Source organism: Egretta garzetta, unplaced genomic scaffold, assembly GCF_000687185.1.
Source record: "Egretta garzetta isolate BGI_Z169 unplaced genomic scaffold, ASM68718v1 scaffold445, whole genome shotgun sequence".
Classification (NCBI taxonomy): Eukaryota; Metazoa; Chordata; class Aves; order Pelecaniformes; family Ardeidae; genus Egretta; species Egretta garzetta.
The window spans coordinates 257488-273726 of NW_009259855.1; positions in this window are offsets into that span (position 1 = coordinate 257488).

The following is a 16239-nucleotide window of genomic DNA, read 5'->3' on the forward strand; positions in this document are numbered from 1 at the left end:
ACCCTGTTCCCAGGCAGCAAGGGCAGGAGCAGGCAAGGTAGAGCCATTCCCTCTTGCCCTCTCCATCCCACCACCCACCCCACGAGCTGCCTGTCTACGAGACAGGGAGCAGGCACCGTGCTGGGCGGCACAAGGTCCTCCCTCTCCGTCCCAGCCACCACAGTGCATGGGGGGCAGGACCGGGGGGGCTGAGGATGCCTCCAGATGCCAGTGCCCCGCTGGCACTGCCCCTCCTGGAGTGGGAAACGGCCCTGTGTCCCCAGGGAACCGTCGGGGGTTTCAAGGCAGAAACCTTGTATGGCAACTAAGGCACAAGTGGTATAAATAACCAATGTCAGTGGAGGATCTGCAAGGGAAATGTTCTGTTGCAGCAAATGGGCACCTATGTCCCTCATGAAAAGAGCACATGAAACATCTCTCCCCTATTTCTTAACAGGAATAACGAAAAAGTACATTGAATTTTACTAGAGCAGTAAAGCAAGCGTAAGTATTCTCTCCCCATCTTCATAGTTAGCATTTTACAGAATGAGCAATGCCGGCACGTCCCCTTCTCCTGAATGTCCCAAGAGATAGTTTAAGGAACCTTTTAAAATGAACGTTTCTTCATTCATACACAGAACGCACATTCCAGCGCTGCTGTACAAATGCTGTGATGCCAAGAAACGACCACACGGTTCTCCTATTCAGGCTGCTTTTTTAAATGGAAAACAGAGTTTTATCCTCAAGTGTCTGCTTTTGGCTGACATTTTTCAATTTTCATAGAAATCCACCAAAGATATTCTGGCATTCAGAAAGTGAAACAGTTCAGTTGTGAGCTAAAAATTGAAGTTTTCCATTTGGAAAGACTGACAGATATTGTTTTGATGTTTTGGTCCAAAATAAACTTTCAGCTTTCCTGCAACAAGACATTGTTTGGTCTTAACTCTTGCTTTAAACCAGTTTCCTCCCTTCTTTCTCACCAGAGTGGCCCGTGATCTTTTGTCTAAATGCTTCAGCCTCTTTCCATGACCCACGCTCTTTACCTAGCCCACGTAGCTCTGACCGCGCAGCAGCACCACACCATTCCCCTCATGCACATGCGGGCCGTGATGCATCAGGGGGATGCAGGCCAGCTGGAGAGCCTGGTCAGCAGGCACGATGGTATGGGAGAGGAGATAAGCCATTAGGAGAAAAGGCAGCCTGATTTAATAAATGCGAGTAATCGTTCTGATTTTCCTGATGGAAACTGCTTTTATTCCTTTGAGGAGAAAAAAAGGGAAGCTTTCTTTGCCCTGTTCCCTCTCTCCAAATTACATCACCTCAGCCCAGAAAAGGACTGTACTTAGACACCTGATTACTGGGAGTTAGACATACAGGTGTATTTGTGCAACTGGGGCTACACTCAGGCTCGGTTGCAGTGCTCCCCTTGATACACATCATATCGTGTTGCGCAGTAATGGGTTAGGGAAGGGTTTTCCAGATCTCCCTGAGAAACCAATTTAGTCCTGAAGGCAAAGAAGCTGAATGAATTCACGTTACCCCAGACTACGCTAATTGCATTAAAACCAAGCACCCTGTTAAGAAAGAGTAAGACTCAATTCAGGCCTTCATAACAAAGATGCTTCTAGATTTCTCGGCTGTTTGTACGCTCCCGTTGTGTTGTTTCACCTCTCCCTGCTCCAAAGGAGACCAGAAGCTGCTAAATGACTGAGAAGGAGGTTAGTCCAGAAAACAAGAGCCCAGTTCTGTGGCCCAAAGTGACCCAAGTGTTCTGAGGAAGTTACAGCTCATGTTCAGCTGTCACTGGATTCATTCATAGGGAAGCTAGACAAGCCAAAATGACAACACCTAGAGAACAAGGAAGGCTCAGTGTCCCGCTCCTCCTCTTCCCCCACTGGTGTCAGGCCTGCTCATCACGTCCAGTGGTGGCGATTAGCTTCACCAGCGGCGAGGCACACACGCATGGAGGCAGGCCCTATACAAACCCCATGGGAGCAGCTCTCCCAGCCCTTCAGGGCGCTATGGCTCGGGATTGTACAAATGGGTACGACAGACCCTGCTGCGGGAAAGTGCAGAGAGGTGAACCAGCTTGCCCAAAATCACAGGGTAAATCCATGGCTTGGCCAGACCTAGGATACCGGCCTCCACCTCCCAACACCCCGACCACAACGGGACTGTATTCCCAGCAGGAAGAGAGCGTGGGGAGGGTGAGTGTTTCGTGGGACAGTGCACTCCCTTCCCTTCCCTCCCAAAGCATATACCGTCTTCGTTCAGGCCATCTCCCGTCCCAGCTCCTAACCCAGCTGTGCCCCAAACTCCAGGCTGGCACCACGGGACCTGGGCTCCCCCTGGCAGTGGCAGCACTGGCACTGCAGTGCCCGCAGGGAGCCGGGGCAGGTCCCCAAACCACTCTCAGGTAGGTCCTCTGGCAGCCACTCCAGGGTTAACACAGAGCCATGTTCACATTCCTTGGTTTCCTTCGTCAGGTCAGACTCGCTTGAAGCCTGGGCTCATTTGGAAGACATTAGGATTTTGGGTGGAGGTGTTGCTCATGCCCTGGACCAGCGCTGGGAGCTTTAGCTTTTCATTTCAAAACTCTAGAAGCAAGAGAGATGGGATTTTCCCACCCCTTTGCTTTCCTCGTAAAAGTGCTTTCTAATGACTTCTCCAAACCCAGCTTTGCCTGCAACGTGCAGGTCTCCTCCCTCAGCCGTTTCAACATGCAGAAAAGTTTCAGCCCTTCACCTGCCCTCCGCTCTGATGCCTGTAACAGGCGGCAGCCGCCAGCGCTCCTGCCCCACCACCGCAAATCTCTGGGGAGAAATGAGCTGGGTGGGAGGGGGGCAGCTGGAGATGAAGCGACGGAGAGGTGTGCTGTGCTGCCTGCGCCGGGGGCCGTGAGAAGCGGGTCAGAACCCGGCCGCCACGCAGCGCCCATCGGTGCCACGCCGAGGGGAGAGATGCATGATGCCTTCAAGGCCAGCGGGTGTTGCCTTCTTAGCAGACCGTGACATCAGTGCTCTTTACAGGCTCTACTTCACAACAAGCACAAAAAAAAGCAGAAGGTGGGGTTGGAAGGGAGGACAGAAAACCAGTAAGCGATCTTTTATTTACACTGAGGAAAACAACGAGAAGACCGGAGGGGAGGATCCAGCCTTCCTAACCGCATATGCCTTAGCTCCTGGGGGGGATGGGGATGACCCCCCCTGGAAACACCCACCTCTTTCCAATGAATACGCAACGAGCCCCAGAGGACTGCTTCACTACCTGCCTAAAATAGAGCTGGGTGGGTCGATGCCGCTCTCAGGCACTCCTTCCAAGTATCCACTATAAAAGGCCTTTAGTCATATTAATCCTCCTGCACTGAAGGCTGCAACATCTCATCATGTGTATGAAGACTGCAGCGTAAGGCACATATCTGTGTTGGCCGAAGTAAGGCTCTGGCGTTTTCCATGCATATTTTTTGCAACCTTAATTGTATTCTTTCAGTAAAGACATTTGTAGTTTTGTGCTTTCCAGAGTTTTGGGGTTTTTGGTTTCTGGGTTGTTTTTTTTTTAATGCATAAGATATTTAATAATAGATGCCAGATAGGAACCTCGATGGATTTTTTTGGACCCCATTCACAGGAAACCCTACTCCAGAACTGATCAAACCAGAAGAGGCAAAGACAACTGGAGAACTTCTTGGTTTTCAGCAAATCCCTCCACAACAGGAGAACACAAACTTCCCGACAGGCTTCACTTGGGATCGCTGCAAAAAGTAGATCCCACGTAAAAGCTCAAAGCTTAGCTGGAGACGAGCTGACTTTGCTGTTAGGGCATGATGATGTGGGGCTGAAGTGGCGATACACAATGAAATTACCAGGTGGAGGAGCAGAGTGAGACTTCCCCGCAGGCCGGCACTGAATATTAGCAGGCTGGTGTAACAGGGGTGGTTGTGCTGTTCAAATAGCCGAAGGGGCGCACGGTGCATGAGATGAGTCTCTTGTACCGTATCTCAATACATATTTTCCTTTACAAAGCAGTTGCTTGTACAGTTCTCAAGGCTTTGTGTTTATTCTCTAGGTTTCCCGGGGTGGCAGAAAGGGACCGGTTTCCTTTAAACATCATGTTCCTTCTCTCTGAGTAAAGCTGGAGATGTTTATGACACTCAGTGCTCTACAGGTATTTAGCAGCTTTATGCAGTGCAACAGGCCAGTCAACAATTTGCACGTCACTACGGTTAAGCCACTTCAGACTCCACCACTGGTTGCAGTCCTGGTGAGACTTTTGCCTCTGAAGTGATAAAGTTTTAAAACGAGTAATTACTTGTGCTGGAGGAAAAAAAAAAGTAGGCAAGAAACCCCAAATCCATCTTCTTTGTCATATATTGGTACTCTGCTTCATTTCATAGCCATTATGTTTTCAAAAAAGTAAAACAAATAAAGGAAAGTGCAGTGAATGCCAAGGTCTAAAAGAGATCAATATAAAGACCTGCCTAGAACAGACTGTGCATTAAGACTATACACAAGCGGTTTCACTGACCTCTTTCACTCTTGAACCGTGTGTTTTGGATGCCTCTCTTAAACCACCATAAACACGCGCCAGTAGAAGAAAACATCAGCAGTGTTTATTCCTGACAGAAATCCTGATATCAGGAAGACAGTACAGCGATGGCATGAAGAAAATGTACCAAAAGCAGATTTGATCCCCTCATCCTCAGATGCTAGAGGAGAGGCTTACGGGTTATCCCAGGTACCGCTGGTGGCTTGTAGGGCAACTCCCTCCGGCCCCTGAGTGCCCTGAACATTTAATTCACACGCTGGTCTATCTCCACCATGCTCGCGTGGCATAGACGCTACAGCAACTGCTCCTCAAAAGTGTTTCCAGGCTGTTGCTTCAAATAGGGTAGGGTTTAGCTTTAGGAGTTAAATTTCAGCATCCACGTGTCTTTGCTTATCATTCCCTGATAGAGAAACAAGACTCATTGCTGGCTGAAGCGTGCACCTGGTCAGTGCGTGGTTTCAGACAGGGCCCGGTGCAAAAAGGGGGCACAGCTACCAGGGTCCCAAAGGTTCAACAGCAACATTCCTTAAATTAAGGTTTTCCTTCCTCCTAAATCACGCACACAAATCAAAACACAAGAAGACAAGAGAGTAACATTTGTACTGACTAGCATTTTAACCCAAAGGTGACAGCAAGGTAGAGAATATATTTATCCTAAAAGATAAAGACTACCTAGCAGGAGATGGGGAAAGGGCTGTAAGACAGTGGAAAGCATAGAAAAGATACAAGCAGAGGGGAAAGAAGAGATATGCTCTCTTTTCATCCCATAAAAAGGCAGCACATGCAGCAATTTCTACAGTGCAGACCAAAGGCTCTCCTCTGCTTCACAGAGTTTGAGGGAAGGGAAGAAAGAGCCACAGAAGAAATGAGAGCAGACAAACGATATGGGGGTTAGCCGCAAGCACAGGACCTTTCACTGAACCCCAAGTGAGAAACTCCTCTGAAGAAGGATCTACCCTCAACGAATGTTTTGTTTGTGCCTCCTAACTCTTTGCACTAACATGGCAAGCTACATTTGTTTGTGCATTGTCAGCTGTTTTGCAAGAGAAGCAACAATTACAACCCAAGGAATTTCTTTCCAATCGTTAAATCTGTTCTAGGAGAAGCAACGCAGCCTGGGTATAGCGGAGGCTCCCCGTGATGTGTGCCTTTCGCATCCGTGTAACGGAGGCTTCCAGCATGTGTGCTGGAGTCCATTCCTTGCAGCACAAGAAAGCCAGCTCCTGCATGCTTCCCTCCCCCTGAGTTACACACAACTTCAGGCATCCTCATGCTGCAGCAGCCCAGTGCGACGGTGCTTGGGATGCAAAAAGGGAATAAACACAATGCAGTTGTATACAAGGTGCCTATACATACATCCACATTTGGAGTAGCCTTATCCTTCATGCTGAGATGAAATGCTTTGCTCAATCAACATTTCAGAGAATATTTTTTGTTTTCTTTTCCAACAGGAAAGGAGAAGATCTGTTGCATCTCTTCCCAGTGGCCTTCTGCAAGCAGCAGCAAAGGTGTCCCAGCTCGGGCAGACCCAGGTTCCCAGGGATGCCCCTCTTACCTCCCACACAGCAAAGAGGCGGGGGGGAGCACCAAAAGGAGTGCCAAAGTTTGCCTTTCCCTTTTTGAAATGTCAGCGCTCATTGATCACTAAATCACTTCAACAGCTTATTAAGTAGGTGTCACAGAGAGTTACTACAGGCCTCCTCTTAATTTAAAAATACTAATGGGGTTTTGGAGGGTGATTTTCTTCTGAATGAAGAACGTTTCCTGTATTAAAACGTGAACATTTTGGACCCCAGTAGCCAGTGTGCAAGGCTGTCGGTAACACAAACCACACATTTAGTAGAAATTTTAACACTGCGATATGTTTTTAAGGTTGCTTTATAGCTTTGTTGTCTTATTTCTTTATCATTTCAAAGGATCCCCTCTATTTGGGTTTCCCATTTGCAGACAAACTGACATTCTTCTGATATATATTATTCACAGGTTCATGTCAATACCGGCAGAAGCAGAAGCTATCAATCACTTCTCTGATGATAACAGTAAATAAATAATGCACACTTTATACCTTCAAAGCACTGCATAAATATCAGTTTGTTTTCACAACATCCCCTTAAGTGTTGAGGTAAGTAGTTTAACCATTTCACCAGGCACCAGCTCAGATTCAGGAATGGTTTAAGACCCATATGAATCATTTTGTATATTACCCACAAAAGACATACATTCTGATCCATAACCTATATATACAAGACTAGGAAAAGCATATTCTCCTCCCCAAAAATGGACCTGAAGCTGACTATTTCCCATTTTAGAAGAAAGCCAGGAAGAGTTTCCATAGCAGAACCGCCACGTGGCATTGCCGGGCTGTCCTACTCTTCCCTTTGGATACTGAAAGCCTCTGCTTCCCCATAAACACAGAGGAGATGGGAGACACCACTGTCTGCCTTCTCCTAGTTCCTTCTTTCCCACAGGGAGTGAAGCTGGAGCAGCAGGCAGGCATCTCCCTGGCGCCCGGAGGCAAATGCTACCTGTGCCGTGCCACTTTCCCACGCAGGGACAGCACATGCCTGCCACGGGCAGGTACGTGCCCCGGGCACAAAATGAAATACAGGGGAAAAAAACCCTTTTATATGGTAAGGGTGGTTCAACGCTGGCATAAATTGCCTGGAGAGCTTGTGGAATCTCCATCCTTCAAGATACTCAAAACCCAGCTGGACACGGCTCTGAGCAACCTGCTGCAGGGGTTGGGCTGGGCGTGCTCCAGAAATGCCTTCTTGCCTCAGCTAGGCTGTGTCTTTTGCATAATGGACTTGGTGGGATCCCTCATTCGGACTGCTACATGCTCGTGCAAAATAAATACTGACGTTTGAGGGTACCAAAGCATTTCATCGCCTTTTACTTTTCTGTAGGTACAGCTAGAAATGTCATGCCCATGGCTAGAGATGTCATCAGCTCCTGCAACAAATGCTACAGGGAGCCAGACACATGAAACTAAAAACATACACAGAGAACCAAACCGAGACATCTGATTCCAATATACTGCGCAAGGAACATACGGGTGTTCTCTGTGCTTGGAAGCCTTTCAGCTCTAAAATAAAACTACTGTTCGTTCTCCAACAAAAGACTGGGATTAAGTATCAAACTTTTTTTCTTTTTTTCTTTTCTTTTTGTTCAACAGCTACCAGCAAGACTTCATAGCATCTTTCTCCCACAGTTTTCCTTCATAGATATAAAAGCTTCCTGCCCATTACATCTTTAGTTATTTCACATCCCATTGATCATTCTGCCTGTCCAGCCAGCAGAACATCAGCAAATAAGCAAGCAAAACTGAAATAAGGCTAGATTTTTGCCCTGGCAAGCTGCAGCCCTGTGCTGCCTCCCCTGTGTTCTTCTCTCCCTTTCCCCCTCCTTCCCGTATCTTATTTCATCCCTAGAGACATTTCCAATAGCAGATAAATCAGCACTTTGAATTCTTCTTCTGATGTTGTAACAAGCTGGCAACTGGCATGACATGTTCTAGAGAGACACATGTGAATACCTAAGTCAGAAATAATGAGATTTCTCTCTTATATTCAGCGTGAAATGAAGAGGCAAACGACATCACCGCTGAAAACAGGGGAGTGCGAGAAGAGGTGTGGGGAAGGAAGGTAGAAGGAGCAGACGTCTAAGCCGTTTTGCTTACTACAGTGGATTGCAGAAGAAAAACTGTCTCACAGGCAGCACCCTGGGAAACACATGCTCGGAGGGATGGGGCAGTCACAGAGCACAGCGTCTCAGATCCAGGCAGCTCCACCCTATATCCCAAGGACACATCCCCCGTGGCCAGGCACTGCTTCGCGCTGTGGCCAAATGAACCAGCCCTTCAAGTAAAAACATAAGAGACGAAAGGAGGAAACAAAAGAGAAAGGGGATAAAAGGTCCCAGTAAATCAATTAATGCAAAAGTCTGCTTCGGTTTATAGACAGCACTGGTAATTGCTCTGTGTGCTGCCTGTGATGAATAGGGGCCGGTTACCGTTGCACGACTCATCCTTCTTTGCGCGGCTGGGAACCGGCAGAACGCTGATCCCCACTGAAAGTCTTTAATTATTGTTAAATTAATCAGGGCAGGGTGTCAGCTCTGGGTTCATGCTTAATTGTCCCATTTTCTCTCAGCCTCAGACTCCCACCTTCCTCCCTTACCCTCCCACCCCCTCCCCAGACCCTGCGCATGCATCATTTTTAGATGAGTCCTGTTTACACAGCAGTCAGCCACACAAAGATTTTTGAGATCCTGAGTTTCCCCTGCTGCAGGACTCTGTCTCTTTGAAAGCCACAATGTAACACAAGACTTTGGAAAGCAGAACTCCAGACATACTTAAAACCACAGGACAGGGGGTATTTTACCACCAGTGCAGAAGTCAGAGATAGGGTTCTTGCTGCTACTAATTAACATTGGGCGTGCAACCACTTCTCAGTCCTGATCTCATCCTTTGGGGTGGTAGAGGACAAGGGGCATCACCATCTTAAACCTTTTCATTCACATTAGGGATCACTCCACTGAACAGTTTTTTGTCTAAACCCAGCAAACCCAGAGCAAGCAAAATAAAAATCTGGTCCAAAATGTTTCTTTTTTCAGTGTTCAGAGAAGAGGTCAAGAGCCTGTCAGTGGTTAAAGATGATTTCCACATCTTTGGAAAACTCCTTCCCAAAGCCTTAAGCCCCTAGTTTCTCTCTTCTCTGCCTCCCCAAAATGCCAAAGGATTAGTGGGATTGGACGAGGATACTCCATGCAACTTCCACAATGTTAAGCCGCAAGTATGCAAAAGATTACAGCAAAGAGAAAGAGACTGTGTGCCATGAATAGAGAGGATAGGACGAGAAGTAATGGGAGCAATTAAGGAATAATTAAGTTGTAGCAAAAGACATCTAGGTTAGGTGTAAGGGGAAAAAGCAGTATGAGCAGGAAAGGACTTGAATAAATCTCCTAGGGAGACTGGGGGATCTGTCACCAGGGGTTTTTAGGAAGCAGACAGACAAACAGCTGTCAGGAATGATGCAGACATGGCCTGAAGATATTGAGGTGGTCTGAAGAACTTCTTCCAGCCCTACAGCAGAGAAGCACACTGGGCTAAGGGGAAGGTAATTACAGATGAGCAAGGCAGCAGCAGGGACCCTGAGGACCTGCTCAAAGTAAAACTGCAGTGACAAATGCAGTGCTCAAGGTTTGGCCCTATAGAAGGCTGAAAACCACTCCCATCCGCACTTCAGTGTGGGTCCAGCCTTTACATACAGCATAAACATTCCATGAGTCTTATAATACAAACGTATCATTTACAGCAAAGTCCGGGAAAAAAAGGTGCATTAAATTGAACAGTTTATTTATTAATCACAAAGCATAACCCTCCCAGCAGCCTGAGTTCACCACTTCCCGTCACTACGCAAAAAAAGTCAGTTCCTTCTGCACCGCAATCTGTGTAACATAATCATGCTGCTCCCCTTCCTCACCCGACTGAAATGAGCCACGCGGCAAGGCATCAAAGGCAAGGCCTGAAAACCAAAGCTGTGCACAGCCAGCATAAGCAAGATTTCACTCTTCTGTTTTAGCATAGTTTAAAGAAGACTTTGTAGAGATGGCTCAGGAAGTTCCTTCACTATTTCTAGGTCACTGACAGGTGAGCAAGTTCACTGTTTTGAAGAATATATTATCAAGAGGTGCCCAGTCTAAGTGATCTAATGCATCTAATGCTGCGGACCTGCTCACAAAGAACTTGGCCATGAATCTGAGAGCAGGAGAAAGACTTGAACTCTGAAATCTCAGGTAGGATCCCTAGTCATTCATTCCTTCATACTGCCGCGTGACTTTTTTACTTTTGGCTTCTCACCCATAAATGAAAAGCCTTCAACCTACTGAAGTTAGGCTGTATAAGAATATATCTTAGCATAATTACATTTGATAAAGAAGCACTTTAGATAAAATATGCTTGTATGACTACATTGATTCTTTCTTACTTCCTAAAAATGGAGGCAAATTAGCAAGCCTTTATTACGCTAGAAAAAGGCATCTAGTGTTTTATTGGCACTCCCATATTTGCTTGGCTCGGTTTTACATTCATCAGGGGTGACATCATTTACATATTTTTATTTGCATTAGAATGGCAATTTAGGATCATTGTGCAATCCCAGCAATATGTAATGCACTGCACAGCTCCGATCTCCCCACTGTGCTGGGAGTAAGGAATCTAACACCGACATAAGTGATGCAATAGCTTATCTTTACATAACTGACTGCTTTCAGCTCCTGATACCTTACTTTGGGAGGGCTGGGAGAAGGGAGATGGTGGGAAAGAGAAGGACAAGAAGGAAGAAGAGGAACCACAATGAGATTCACTCCCTCAAAAGAAAATGTCTTTGCTTTTTATCCAGACACGTGAAGCAGCAGAGTTTTAGTTAAAATTGATCTTTAAAAGATACGTTTCAGTCAGCCAGATCCCTTTTCCTCTGAAGGGCAGATGTGGAATGATCTACTTCAGAGATGACCGTGTTGGGGACCCACTGTGGCAGGCAGAGGGACTGGAGCAGGCACTCCCACAGCACTCTCTCATCTTTTTCTTTTCAAACCCAGAGTCACGAATTCCTTTGTTTTCTCTTCAGTCCCTAAACTGTTCTTAGACTAAGCAGCCCAGACAACTCCTGGGCTTCAACCGCCTCATTATCTTGGCTTATTTTTGTTCCAAAGGCACTTCTTCTAAAGAAGATGGGCCCCCATTGAAACAGCATTACCTGTACAACAACAGAAGCTCTCTCATATGTGTGCATTGTATATACCACCTAATTTTCTGAGGGTCACTAGACATCTTACCAAGAAGGGCATTTCTTGGAGGGTATCTAATCTTTCTTTCTTATTTTTTTTTTCCATATACTGAAAGATCCCTCTATTTCACAGATGGCTGTGCTGAGATGTTATTGATTACTTTTTATCTGTGTGAAACTTGCATAACAGAATCACCGGATTTCGTACGTTCAGGAAAGACTGAAAGGACAGACTGGGTAAAACCAATTCTAGGTGCAGCACAAACCAAATCAGGACAAGGCTCATGAGTTTGCTGGCACTTATTATTCTGCATTTCTTGTCCATTGTCTGCATCATAGCGTTATTTCTGAGAAATGTTCTTAAAGTCTTTTTCTGAGCTTGTTTACCCCTGGGGCTAGTATTCGGTACTGGGATTTTCACTCTGCCAATAGAAGAGTCAGCTAGACAGTGTGTTAACCAATCCTCGGGCTCCTGTGCTTTATTCCCAGATGCCTCCTTACACTGTAGCAATTCCTATGTTATTGTTAAATAATTGGAGGTGGAGAAGATGTGAGAAGGAAGAGCAAGCTACATGTATTGGCTTCCACAGATGAGAAGGTAAAAGATAGTTAAACTTTTCCCAAATGGATAATTTCTTAATTATCTGTATAGATTTTCTGTCTGTCTTGCTATTGCTACCACTGCATCTCATTAGGAGTTGTTTAGCTTCAGACAGTCTCACAATTGTTGTTTCTAGATGCTTTTGAAAATTACTATAATTTGTTTGTTACTTGTGTTAAAAAAGGCTTGAATTATGAGCTTTTCCAACACATGTTTACCAAGTATTACAGAATCCACAATGAAATTTCACTCTGTAACACTTGGTGGGTTTATTTTTTATTATTATGAGGTTGTTTTTTTAATAATCTGAAGCATAACAACCCTACCAAATAGTTAAGTCCATAGCAGAGCTCTTAAGTTATGGTTAGCCTAGAGTACTGGAAGTAGGACTTCATTAACTTGAGCAGTATGTTATTACAGCTTATACATAACAAATCATAGCCATTAATAGCTGAAAGTTATTACTTGAAGGCTAAGCAGGATCTTGCCTGAAACAAGATGACAGTCTTGCTTGATCTTCCAGGACCATGCATCACAACTCTGTGCCATAAACAGGTTACACCAGCTATACTCAGAAGGGAGGTCAAATCCGAAAAAAAAAAAAAAAATAATGTTTTTCTGCTCCATGAGACAAAATGTGCTTCAGCACTCTTGGGTCTGGAGAGTGGAAAACAAGAGACACGAAAATGCCCTCTCCTGGCCCCACTTCTCTAAAGTGGAGCCCGAAACGGTGACTGGAGGGTCTTCACTGCCCTCTTTACAACTGGCAGCACTTGTTAGAAGTGCACAAGGTACCAACAGGTAATGCTGTAGATGGCTCCAACCTCCCCCTTGAGCCCAAGGTGAATATGAATATGAATATGAGGTGACTGAAGAGCTACGACCCCAGATCTTTCAGTGGGGAGAGCTAAGTTACTTGTCACATTAGAGTATCACTTCTCCTTCTGAGAGTACTGGGCCTATTTTAGTTTATATGTGTAAAAAAATTCTTAACACGCTAGAAGGATTTAGCGAAGGTATCATTCTTCTCTGTTTTCAGTCTGTTTTGCTTGTGGACTTGACAACAAGAATCTGTGACTGGCCTTTTTCACTGCATGATGGAAGGTGCGTGCTCTCCGCAGGCTCTACAATAGGATGCTTTCCAGAAACAGCAGCAGCAAATCTGGGAGCAAAAGGCCCTCAGGAAGATGAGTAATGCAGAGAGTAAAGGGAGGGATTTCTGTGGCACAGGGCCCAAACTGCAACTCTTTATGAAGATCAATTGGGTTTGGATATTACTGAGCCTGAACGGAGAATGCCTCCATGGATGAAAAAAGCGCCCGCCCATTACTCATCGCTGTCCCTCGGGAGCTAACGCAGTCATCGGGCTGTCCAGTGTCTCTGCTGGAGCATTTGGTGTCAAACCATATCAGCCTGAAAATTGTATTTCCCTAGGTTAGCGCTGACATTCATAGTTCAGAAGAAAGACTGCAGGCCTGATTCATCCTCATTTTATGCCACAGCAGTTCCACAGAAGTCAGTGGAGCTGCACCAGCCCGTACCCAGAACGGGTCCAGCTCAGCAGTCGGGAAATGCCGGTCTCTCTCCTAGACAGCTTCCTAAGAAGAGAAGCTCCTGCAGGGCTTGAGTTCCCACGGCGTGAGCAACACTGGTGCTTCTAAGAGTCTGTGCATGGGATTTTTGAGAGGGAAAGATTCAGTTCCATGGGAAGTGTAAGCCCAGGATGAGCCCTTCATGTGGATATCCCATGCAGAAGAAAAAATGACTGGCAGGGCACTGATTTGCTTTAGCTCCTAACATTGCTCCATAGCCGCTGCATTTTGGTTGTGTTGTAGCCTCTTCAAATGGCGTGTTCTGGAAATCATTTCCAGCGCTGCTTTTCATGTTAATATTTTGAATTATTAAGCTAAGTAGTTTGAAATCAGCCCTGCTGTGAGCCTCTGTGAGGTATGACCAGGTGACCTCCAGAGGTCCTTTCCAAACTACGGTTTTCTCTGAATTTAAGATTCTGAGATTATTTACTTCTGGCGCTGCTTATTCTGCCAAGGGTCTGTTTCAAACCAGACTCTAATCAAGCTCTCCCTGCCGCAACCCTCTTACCATAAAGTTTTCTAGTTACTTACAGACTACTAACTAGAATGTATTACAGCAAGATCATTTCTAGCCCCGCTCATCTACACCAAATCTGCTTTCAAATCTGCTTTTGCCACTTACATTTCTTTGTGTCTGGGAGTCCCTTGTAATTTCTCCTTACTTCAGCATTCCTTACACCTGAGAAGCAATTGGGATTTTCCAAACTGCCCCCGTCCATTTCCCCAGTGCTTCCGTACGGCTTTAACACCTCGCCATTGCTGTTATCTCATGGTAAATGAGCAGGGCCTGATGGTAGCCAGGGCACCGAAGCAAATCTCACTTTGTTGTGGTTTTTAATTAAAAATGAATACACTTACACACTGGTATGGCCAGATATGTGGTGATGTCTCCCTCTATTCCGTACGGTGCATATGTCTATACCCACCACGCATCTGTAGAGCCTGTGTCAGCAGCATTCTTTCCCAGGGAAAGTTGGTCTAAGCCCCAAACCGACACACCCTGTTCCTCTCCGGATACACCACTCAAACGCAGACAAATTACACATGTGAACACGCTACATCATTCATGTTTCTCTTGGCGCTTCCCAAGATTTTTTACATGGCGTGCCAAAAGTGCTTCTGTCAGTCGGTATCCAGCTCCTCACCACCACAGCAAACGCCAAAGTGATAGAGCAGGCACAGATCTATTGGGTGAGGATGGCAGGAGCAAGGGGCGTCACAGGCTTCAATCCCTCCACTAGTACCAGCTGCCTGGCCCACATTTCTCCAGTTACTCAGCTGTCCTCCCACCTCTACCACCCGTATTCATTTCGGCGCTGCAAACACCCTGGTGCTCTCCAAACGAGCTGCCTCTGCCTGGCGGCATTGCTGGAGCAAAGCAGTTCATTCGAGCTGGTGAGCCTGTCAGTCACTATTTAAAAGACATTCCAGTTTTGCAGTCTATAAATTAACCTTGACACCTACTGCAGCAGTACCTTTACTTTTCCTGTACATCCAGCTGCACTTGATGGGAGTTAATAACTGCAGGCAGCAAGAGAAGGGCACTGCTTTCAGGGAAAATCATGAGGAAGAGCTTTCAGGGGACATGAAGCTGTTCCTTGCAGTGCAGAATTTTGAAATTAGCTGAAAGTCAAATACCCTGGAACGCTTACTTGCGTATCCCTTTGATCTCTGGTGCTCAGCCCTGTGGCTTGTTGGATGTGGCATCTTTCCTTCTGCTTGCTTTGTGCAGGAGTTGCCTTTCAAGGCACCAGAGTGCTGAGGGGTATTAGTAGAAGGTAGCATTTGTGTGGCCCTTATCCTAATTAGCTGTGTTTTCACATGTCCTTTAATTCACCCAACTAATCCTAGTGATAGCGTGACCTTTATCTTTCACCTCCTTTATCACACTCAGCAAATGAACCAGTTCCCATAACCTAGGCCAACCATTACAAATAATCAGCCAGGACTGAACTCTCTAGCTTTTGTCTGCAAAACCAAAATACCTTTGCTTTGCCAAATTCAAAGCAGAGCTACAAGCTAGGAATTGGTTTGTAATGTATTTGTGGCAAATATTTTATGCAAATTCTGGCTTTTTTTTTTTAATTACATATTCCATCAGATACTCATCTCTTACTCCAGACTTTGACTAACTTGACTATCAAATAGTATTCTGTAAATATTTGCCACAAATCATTGCATTATGTTTGAATGCATTCCAATATAAAAGCAAGCTGGAAGAAAGCAGCCATGTCACGGCCAGAGACATCACTTGTGTTTGGATGTGCAACCAAATCTAGCCCATGGGAAAAAGATACAGCACCAGGTCAGGAGACTCTCCCCTATTTTACTTTGGCGCACACACAGCCTAGGTGGTATCGGCAAACAAACAGGGCAGTATTAAGCACGAGCAAGGAAGATTTCTGTGCTTAAGCCCTGAGCATATCTCCTGTGTGGAAAGAAAGCCAAGGAGGCAGAAAACCCAACAATCTGCAACTTGGGCATTATCCAGTTCACCTGGAAGAGTGGAGCCCAGACCTCTCCCTCGGGGTAAGGTGCATCACCTGCTAAGGAGACGGTCAAAAGCCATCCCAACAGCAATGTGAGGTGCCAAGATATGCAACCAGACCGCAGGCATCCCCTCGCTGCGTAAGGGGTAGAGAATCACCAGGAGCTGCCACGCACCTGAGCAGAGGCTTCCTGGCCTCGTCACCAGCGGGCTTTGGAGAGCAGCCACAGATGCAGGGGGGCTTCC